At 40.5% G+C, this 9983-nt stretch overlaps 1 long non-coding RNA gene across 1 annotated transcript; it reads right to left on the bottom strand.

Annotated features, from left to right (window-relative positions):
- Positions 1–3513: 3513 nt before the first annotated feature.
- Positions 3514–7970, bottom strand: LOC130142003 (uncharacterized). Its single transcript, XR_008819252.1, has 3 exons — positions 7909–7970; positions 5728–5941; positions 3514–3565 (listed from the first exon to the last, which is right to left on the bottom strand). It is a non-coding gene; the product is annotated as an uncharacterized LOC130142003 (long non-coding RNA).
- Positions 7971–9983: the final 2013 nt, after the last annotated feature.

The following is a 9983-nucleotide window of genomic DNA, read 5'->3' as shown; positions in this document are numbered from 1 at the left end:
TGATGCAGTCAAAGCTTCATCACAGAACTGACCAGACAAGAAACGGATACCCTTTTCTTCCATTATGCTAAAAGATCTGGAAGTAGTGGTTCAGAGCACAGCTTTTACAGCAGTGGTGGCAGAAGGCAGTCTCTTTTGGTCAAAGCTACAGTTTGTTTTTCAAAAGATTTCCAGGAAATATCAGACCTCTCATAGGTCCCAATGGTCAACTACAGCTCTATCCTCTTTGCCCCTCCAGAAACATACATTGTCTATACCTATTAACCATAAAACATAGTATCCCATCATCTTTTATTTTTAAAAAAATGGAGGAAACCAGCAGAGTAAACACTTGAAAGAGTCTCTAACAGAAAGCAGAAACTTTACACTTATTTAAAATTGCCCAAATGTAATTCCATTCCCTGTCTTTCAAAATAACTCTTTAAACAGGAACACAAAACCACTACTAACTTGTGAACTAAAAATGAGCCACTGTCAAGGCCTTGACTCATTCTACGATAATATCTTCTAAAAACACTGAAAACATGCAGCAGCTCCTCCATACATGCACTGGAAACATCAAGCATTTTAAACCTGCCCAGAATTCAGAAGATGACCACAAGAGAACCACAAGGAAGAACTGGGAACTGCAGCCTTGCTCAATGCGCTTAACTGATAGCAAACCACACTGGGAACTCTTCCCAACAGAACCACTCCATAATTTACACAGATACCCATCTAGCTTTTATTTGCTTCCTCCATGACCCCCAAATGATAAGGTACTTGCAGCCTGAATGGCAAGGATAACAGAAAAAACATGAGTACGTAACAACTTGACCAAAAGGCGAATGTGGTTCTCCTGGGTATTGGCTCAGTGACTGGAGAATTTTCTGGGCTCACCTGTTGCAACAGTTCAGCCTTTTCCTTGTCAAGCTGAGCAATGCGCTCTTCAAGGTGGGATCTTGACTTCAAGTGCTCCTCCCACGTGCTGTGCAAGTCCTTGGATGTCAGAGCCAGCACATTCTGCTTCTGCGTCGCTGAAAGCAACAGTGGCAAAACAAAAAGTAAGGTGGCCGGAAAAGACAAGAGTGCAGGAGAATGCAGTAACTTACATCGACACAGGTCTAAGCTCTCCTCTCCCCATCCAAGACCTATGGCTAAGGTTGATGCGGAGTGTAAAACATACCTTAGAAATCATAACCAAGAACAGCAGCTGGAGCTGGTGGGAAGAAGGAATACTCTAGAAAGTGACAGGATGAGGTTACAACTTTGGGGGATAAGATGATATGCACACACACACAAAATCACCCTACAGCTTTCCTGCAAAGGTCCTCTGGATTTCATAACGACACATACTTTACAAACTAGTAATTCCTCTAGTGTTCACCATAGAAAATATCCTACCCTCACAGCTTCTGTAACAGCTGTACATCTCCTGAAAGCAAGAAAACATTTTCAAATCAGCAATGCTATTAATGCTTCTACCCACAGGGACAAAGATTTACCCGACAGATGCATTTGAGTGGAACAGAACTTGCTGATTCAGTTCAAATAGAAAGAATGCAAGTTGACTAGATGCTTTTAGTGGCACTCTAAGGAGGGGAAAAAACCACCCAAACAAAAAAACCGTCTACTAATCTACAGAAAGTCATGGAAACCTTAGCACAAAGGCTTAGATTAAAATAAAGTTCAATAAGTGAATAAGTAATTTAAATAAAAGTAATGGAAACACAAACACTGTCAAACAACTTTCTTCCTGGTCAACCTTGACATAGGTAGCTAGGTGTTTCAATGCTAGAAAGCCTAAAAAGTGATGATAAAATGTCTATGAAATGAAAAATAACAGACAGTTTAAGAAACGGTGTAAATAGTGTCTTCTATTAGTTTCCTACTTGCACAAGTAATTCAGGTACATACAGGACTGATGCTGCTTTCCAGAACTTTCAGACATAAGAGAAAACAGGAAAGGTATTTACCCAGATAAGTTACACTGGTAAACTGTAAATAAACCATCAAGAAACAGAAAAAGTTATGTAAGATTTATTATGACTTTAAAAAAACATGGTGAAATGTAATTTATTAAAAAAAAATCTGCTTACCTCTGAATTTTTTCCTATAGATCTTCTTGTCTCTTCTTCTAGTTCCTTTTGTCTCCCAAGGTGGTTGTTCAAAATTCCTTCTTGAAGGGCTCGGGCACTCTTTTCCTGAGAGACCTATCTCTGTGTTCCTCTTCAACCTACAATAATACAATAAAACTACTTGCATTTTGAGAAAAAACAGAGCTAGAAATACATCTTCCCATTCTCCCTTGTATACTTGAAAATATTTTTGATTCCCCACAGTTATGATAATCCACCTATAAATAATGAATTTTAATTTTCTTCTGAAAATTTAAGAAGAAATACAGGATGTTTTTGATTAATTTAGAAAAAAGTCAGGCTTTGCCTGAAATACAAATGAAACCTAAATTTTGAAAAAGGAAAAAAACAATAATAAACTGCAAAGAAAAAAAAAGAACAGACCAATTGTGAACCAACTGTACTCTACTGTCCTCAAAATTTGGCAACAGTTATCTGTGGTGACGCAAGTCGAGGCAGACTGAAAAAACCACTATGTCTGCGTGGCTGGGTTTGGATAAAATGGCCTTTATTGTTTATACAAATTATTTATATATCTTAGACAGTACAGGTGTTAGACCCTGATAGGTTTTTGTGTCCTTCTTCTTGCTTGCTATTTGCTGTTGCTGTAGGTGCCCGTATGCTGCGGTTCTAAGTTCTGGTTCTTCACATCCTGTTTACATACCTGACAATTTGTGGCTGTCTTCAAGGTACACGGCTAAGTTTTGAAGTCAACTAACTTGTCTGCAGACCTGCTGCAGACCCCAACAGTTATCCAATGACTCTTCCATGAACAAAGCACCTCCTTCTCTAGGCATACTGGAATACAATTGAAAAGAAGCAGAAAATAAGACAGTGTTTAATTCATTATTTAATATACCTGTTTCAAGAGCTTTCTCAGCATTCTTATCTCCATTTCTAAAGTCCTTGAGTATAACTCAAGTTTCTGTTTCTCCTCCATCTCTTTACAATATTGATCTTCTTTCCTTCGGAGTTTTTCTCTCATTTTCTCACACAGGACTGCTGCGGGCATTTCGGGCGAGCGGGAGTCAGATTCAAATACTCACAGAGTTCAAGATCTGATCCGTTTATTGTACAAACCAGGTAGACTTTTATAAGGCATTCTATAAGCGTGCAATAATGTGATTGGCTATTTTACAAGCGTATAATAATATGATTGGTTAACAATTGTTTACTGGGAAGATTTCTGTTTCTGCTTGTTCTGGCATGTAGGCTCCTTTCTGCGGTTTCCCAGCTCCTCTTATCACGTCCCGTTGGCCTTGGTTTTGTGCAAACATCTGCAATTTGCTCCTTTTTCTTCATCCCACTGTTCTGGCCGTAACCTCGTCTTATTTCTTCAGTATTTTTCCACTTGCTTCAGAGTTCAGTATAATCATTCAATACAGCAAGAGCCCCAACACAGGACTTCCACTCTGAGCCTCTTTTCTTCTTGTTGTTTCAAAGAACATCTGGGATTTAACAGAGTATTTGAGAAACAAAAGCACTGATATAAAAGTAGATATTCCACATGATGAACTTGCAGAGACAACTCAAACCATAAAAAAATTTAAATGTTTTCAGAGTTCATATTTTTACTGTACTTTTCAACTTTTTAAAGAATTCTAACTTCATTCCATTGTCCGTGGTATCAGTTGTACAAGATACGGAAATAAACCATTGAGCAATTTATCAGTTATTTGTAAGTTTACATAGGGAAATACACACTAGTGTGTACACTTCTATAATAAAAAAATAAATCATCTTCATATTACAGCCGTTTTGTTGAAAAAGGAGTTCATTGTCTCATCAGATCAAAGCATCATAAACTTTTACTATAGTTAATATACATTTTCTTAGTATACTAAAGCATTGCCTACATATTACAGATTCAGTGACTAGAAGTAATACTGATGAATCAGCATGCCACTTATCTATGGCAGACCCAACAATTTTTTAGCAAGCCTTCTGTAAGTCTAAACCAACTGCTGACCACAGAAAGAACAAGCAGTTTCTATTTACTCAAGAAGGATGTCAGTGTTCAAAACCAGATTCAGAAATGCATGGGGTTTAAGCTTAATACGATTAAAAAGAGTTTTAAACCTCAGTGGATCTACCTCTGGGAGAAACTACAGCAATTTCATTTTGAAGCTGATTTATAATGAAAGCCTTATGGAAGGTCAGCTTCTTTACTAACTGAAACAATCGGCAATAAGCACTGACATGGTAAAAAATGGTCCATGGTGTGCGCATGGTACCCAAAAAAGAAAGCAGTTTTGTGTTTGATCATTATTTTGACTATTTTTTCCAATGTACTTGCAACGGTGAACAAGAAAAAAAAAATCAAGTATCAACATAAGGAAAGAACTGCCAATTGAAAGCCTGCTTTAGAAATTCTGGAAAACAAGAATCTACAACCACTAAAATTACTTGAAAGACTGACAGAAACATTTGTATTTGAATGGTGTATATTGCAAGGAAAAAGCTTTACATAAAATTTCTAGTGTAATTTCATTAAAAGTGTAACTTTTGTAAGTATAAATTTAACACTGCTTGGAGAATTCATTTAGAATGAAAATATTACTTCTTTGTAATTGATAGATATTTGAGGATTTTGAACAACTACTGAAGTCAAATCCAGGCCAAGCTGGGACTGGCTTTGTCTTCCTCGTAATCCTCTTCCCCGTACTGGGAGGCACAACTCCCCCAGGTCCAGCTCCCACAGCCTCCCCTCACAGGGCTGGTGCTCCTGCACCCGGACCAGCCTGGCATCTCCCTGCCGACCTCACACAGACTGGGTAAGATCTCTTGGACTGGGAGGCCAAAAACTGGACCCTGGGCTCAAGACACAGTTCAGCAAGCCCTGAGGAGGGGTGGATAATCACTGCCCCTATTACCCTTGCACTGCTGCCCTTCATACAGCCCAGACTGCTGCTGGCCACCCCAACTGCCAGCTCACATTGGCTCCTGCTGAGCTTGCTCTCTGCCAAGGCCGCCTGGCCCTGCTTAGCCAGCTCCCCAGCCATGCCATCCCACCGTGTATCACCACAAGGAGACCTCCCCTCCCAGGCCAGGGCTTTGCAGTTGTCCTTGCTGAATTTCCTATGGTGCCTGCTGACCACCCTTGTTTGAAGTAATGTGAACAGTGATGAGAAACCTCACACATCCAGGTCTAGCTCAGGAGTATGGGGAAAGGGGCAATCCCAAATTTGACCTTTCAACTAAACAAACAGGTAAGCAAACAAATGCTCTAAGCTCTGTTTTGAGTTGCACTGGGTGGAGTTACCAGAAACCCTAGTATTATAGGCCAACAGAAGCTGCAAGGACAAAATGAAAACAAACACCCGTATCTCAAATCTCTCTTAGAAATCTGATTTCCCCATACACACTCTCTTGTTCTCTTCTCTTGCTAGAAAACAAAGTTAAAACAACATCCAGAAGATTTTACATGGAGCTGATATCTGGACATTTTTCCCCTCTGACATTATGTACTTCATAGCATTACTTGCCCATGGGATTCAAAAAACCCAAACCCAAAAAACTGGAAATTCTCATCCTGTTGCCTGCACCATCAGCATCTTTTGGAACATAAACACTGACAAGATAATACATTATCAGACCACAATTTACATACTTAAGGCTTTGGATATCACTTTTTCATTCTGCTGCTTGGTGAGCCAATATGGATTTCAAATCTTGAGTCTCCTCTGCTCTTAACTGTGACTCCTCCTTTTCGTCTTCCAATTTCTTTACTTCTCTCGAGAGAGCTGTATACCGATTTTTCCCACGTTCTATTCTCTGTTCATATTCAAGAAGTATGTTTTGCATTTTTAACAAAACAGCAACACCTATTTTGAGACAGAAAAGACACAAAGCTGCACGTATGCACAAATACTTTCCAATGTATAATCTGTTCAATGCTTTGCTGTATTAGGTGCAGGTGGCAGGTTTCGGTAGTGGGAAGGTCCCTGTGAGAAGAATCCAGGGGTCGCCCCGTGCTGGACATGGATGGTTTCAATGGACCCACCCCAGGGCACAGCTGAGCCTCTCAGCCATGCTGGCAGCACCTCAGGAAAAACAAATGTAGGAAAGGGCGAAACCACCACATGGGCAGAGAAGGGGAAAAGCATGTGAAAACCAGCCCTGCAACGAACATCCAGGTCAGCGAAGGAGGAGGGAGAGGTGCTGCTTCAGGTGCCAGAGCAGAGATTTCCCTGCAGCCCCTGGAAAGAACCATGCTGGAGCAGATATCCACAGCGCAGTGCTGTGGAGGACCCCATGCCAGAGCAGGCGGATCTTTCCCAAAGGACCTGTGACCCATGGAGAGCCCAGGCTGGAGGAGATTTTCCCCGGAGGACTGCAGCCTGGGGGAGGACTCACACTGGAGCAGGGAAAAGGGACAAGGAAGGAGCAGCAAAGAGAATCTTCTACGTCCCGACTGCAGACCGCAGCCTCCCCGTGCTGCCTTGGGAGGGCTGGGGAGGTGGCAGTGAAGGAGTGCAGTAGAGCTTGAGAAGGGGGGGTGCCGACGTGTCCTTTTAAGATTTTGGGTCTTTGTTTCTCACTATCCAAATGTATTTTAATCGGTGGAGTCTGTTTTGCCAGTGACAGTCACTGGGAAGTGACAGCCCTGCCTTTACATTGATCCACAAGCTTTTTCACCCTGTTTTGTCAAGGAGGGGCAGTGGCAGCACTGGGTGGGAGTTTGGCCTTCAGCCAAGGTTGCCTAATGAAATTTTAGCATAGTTTGATAGACCTAGTAATTGATGCTTATGTTTATACAATGCTATATGCATATATGCAAGCATCTTATGACAGTTGAAATTTGTTATATTTATTTATTTATTTATTATTTTTAAGCAAAGCCATTATTTTGCTGTATTCTTTGTCATTAGCTATTGAGGGGTGTGCTGGTTTTGGCTGGGATAGTGTTAATTTTCTTCACAGTAGCTGGTACTGGGCCATGTTTTGCATTTGTAACAGCATTGGTAACACAGGGATGTTTTCATTATGGCCGAGCAGTGCTTACACAGAGCCAAGGTCTTTTCTGCTTCTCACTCCACCCCACCAGTGAGTAGGCTGGGGGTACGCAAGGAGCTGGGACAGGACACAGCTGGGACAGCTGACCCCAGCTGACCCAAGGGATATGCCATACCACGCGGCATCATGCTCAGCATATAAAGCTGGGGGAGGAAGATGGAAGGGAGGGACATCCAGAGTGACGGCATTTTGTCTTCCCAAGTATTTCTACACGTGATGGAGCCCTGCTGTCCTGGAGATGGCTGAACACCCGCCTGCCCATGGGACGTGCTGAATGAATTCCTTGCTTTGCTTTGCTTGCGTGCGTGGCTTTTGCTTTTGCTATTAAACTGTCTTCATGCTGACCCATGAGTTTTCTCACTTTTCCCTTTCCGATGCTCTCCCCCATCCCACTGGGGTGGAACAAGTGAGTGGCTGTGTGGTGCTTAGGTGTTTAGGTGTGGCTGGGGTTAAACCACAACAAGGGGATATAAAGAAGAAAAAGATCTTGCTGACTTTTGATGACCGCATTAGAAGGAGCTGAACCGTACTTTGCAAGAAACTGCTTCTCCAGCTCTGACTAGACAGAGAACCAATGATAAAGTAAGGCACATTGGCTGGTAATGCGGGCAAACATCTCAGGTTAGGTGACAGTTTCACAGCTTTTGAGGGGGATCTCTAATCAGAAAGAGATATTATATCAAAATATGAAACTAAAATATTTAGGAGTGCATACAAAGAAATCATGTTTTAAGGGGAACTTGTAACAGCTGAAGACAGTGACTTGAAAACATACCTGTATGATCCACACTAAGCTCTTCCAACAGCAACATAGCCTCCTCGTTGGTTGAAGTTCATAATTTGACATCCTCTGAAGTTGAGTCACATGAGTGAGTTAAACCAGGGTCATCAGTTACTTCCATTGGTATGCTGACCTACAAAAATACAATATTTTCTGTAATTCCACCGTCTAGTATTACAGATCATTACAAATGCATTAATGATTCGTTGTCTCCTTCACAGCCCACAGATTTGTCTCAAATACAATAAAGCTGCATGCCAGCAGCAATTTTTACATCTGGTTGATCACTACATAAACACTGCTCCCATCTATGTGATTAAAAGCTGATAGAAACTGTTTATCAAGAAACTAGTTTTACAGTACCTTGTTCTTTTCACTCCCAGTTGTTGCTGCAGGTCTAGAAAACATAAATATATTTCAGTACTGAAATGCTTACATTGCATTATGAATAATACCTAAAGTTGCTTTGAAAACTAAATCGCAGAAGTGAATTAAACTAAAATCTAGTATAACAACTTTGTTAGATGTAGTTGAAGGCTGAAACAGTTATTGTGTATCATTATGTCTATTGGAAGGCTATTTTTTCCACAAGATATTAAGCAAATAGTTGAAATAACTGTTCTCTAAACTTCACGCAAAGTGACAGAAATCTTACAGCTACAGACATGTAGCTATACAGTTATGTGCATTCCCTGTTTAATACCAGGGTTTTAGCTCTCTTCAGTACTGAGAATCCTTCTCTTACAAATCAAAGAACTGTAATTTTGGATTCTCTGGTGTCCTGGTTCTGGCTGGTATACAGTTTATTTTCTTCACAGCAGCCCACACAGTGCTGTGTGTTAGATTTCTGACCGAAACAGTGTTGATAACACACCAAATTTTTAGCTAGTGCTGAACAGTGTCAACAACTTCTCTTTCTCACTTTGCTACAACCCACACAAGTAAGTTCAGGGTGGGCAAGAAGTCAGGAGGGTACACAGCTGCAAGAGAAAAGGTGGAGCAGGGAGCAGGGCAAAAAATCCTGAGATACCTGCAGTGAAAGAGTAATTTTTCTTTTCTGTAAGTCTCTCCTCACCCTTTTTAAACACATGAAATATTTCTATGCCTGTGCACACACTCATGTAATTTATCAGAATTTGTGCACGTGACCTTATCGTTATCTTGGCCAGCATGTTCAAAGCACTCTAAACAAAAAAAGAAGTGTTTGTCAACACAAAGAGCACCAGGTAGTGTGGTCACACGAAATGACAAGAATCTTCATATGCATCAGATTTGCCAAAAAACCCAAAACACAACAAAAACCCAAACTTGCCTCCAGCTCTCAGGTCAATTTTTATCAGTAGCATCTAGAGCAGAGATTCCTTTGAAGGACAGACAGGAAAAAACTGCTGAGGTTTACATAAAAATATGTGTGCCTTCTTTAGACTTTTGAGATTGGTTTGGTAATATCATCTTTTCCCCTCTCCTGACAAAGGGCATATTAACTTAATGAAAAGGAAAACACCAACTGCATGGAGATCACTAAAATCACCTAGAAAAGGGAGTAGTAGCAAACCGCGATTTCCTACTTTAGTTTTCTAGGTGGCCATTTCCTACAAAAATAACTGCTTTTCCCAGTCTGCTTTTCTTTCTGGTTTTGAAGATGCATTTTGCCTCAGTATTGACATGGAAATCACAGGAATTTGGGTGGGTTTTGTTTTCTTTTTTTTTCCCCTTTTTTTTAGAGCAGGCAATAAATTTGAACCTCCATCGTGAGCTTAGTGTTTTCTAAAGAGAAGATTTCTTCACTTTTTGAGAAGCAGTGGACCACTCACTATGGCTTTCACCACTGAGGAAACTACTTCAACTACTACAATATTAGAAAACCTAAGACACTTACATAGTACTACAAATAAGAATTAGAGATTATTTCCTTAGCTTACCATTTCATTGGCATTTCAATCAATTTTGAGCTCTCCCCAGATGAAAAAATATTTTTGTCTTTTTCTTCTATAGTGTTTTCATTCTCCATTTTCAAATAGTCATTCTTCCTTAGAGTAATCTTCTATTTCATTTGCTAATTAGTGATG

The sequence above is a fragment of the Falco biarmicus genome, chromosome W (genome assembly GCF_023638135.1).
Source record: "Falco biarmicus isolate bFalBia1 chromosome W, bFalBia1.pri, whole genome shotgun sequence".
NCBI lineage: Eukaryota > Metazoa > Chordata > Aves > Falconiformes > Falconidae > Falco > Falco biarmicus.
This window is presented reverse-complemented; position numbering and strand designations above follow the sequence as displayed.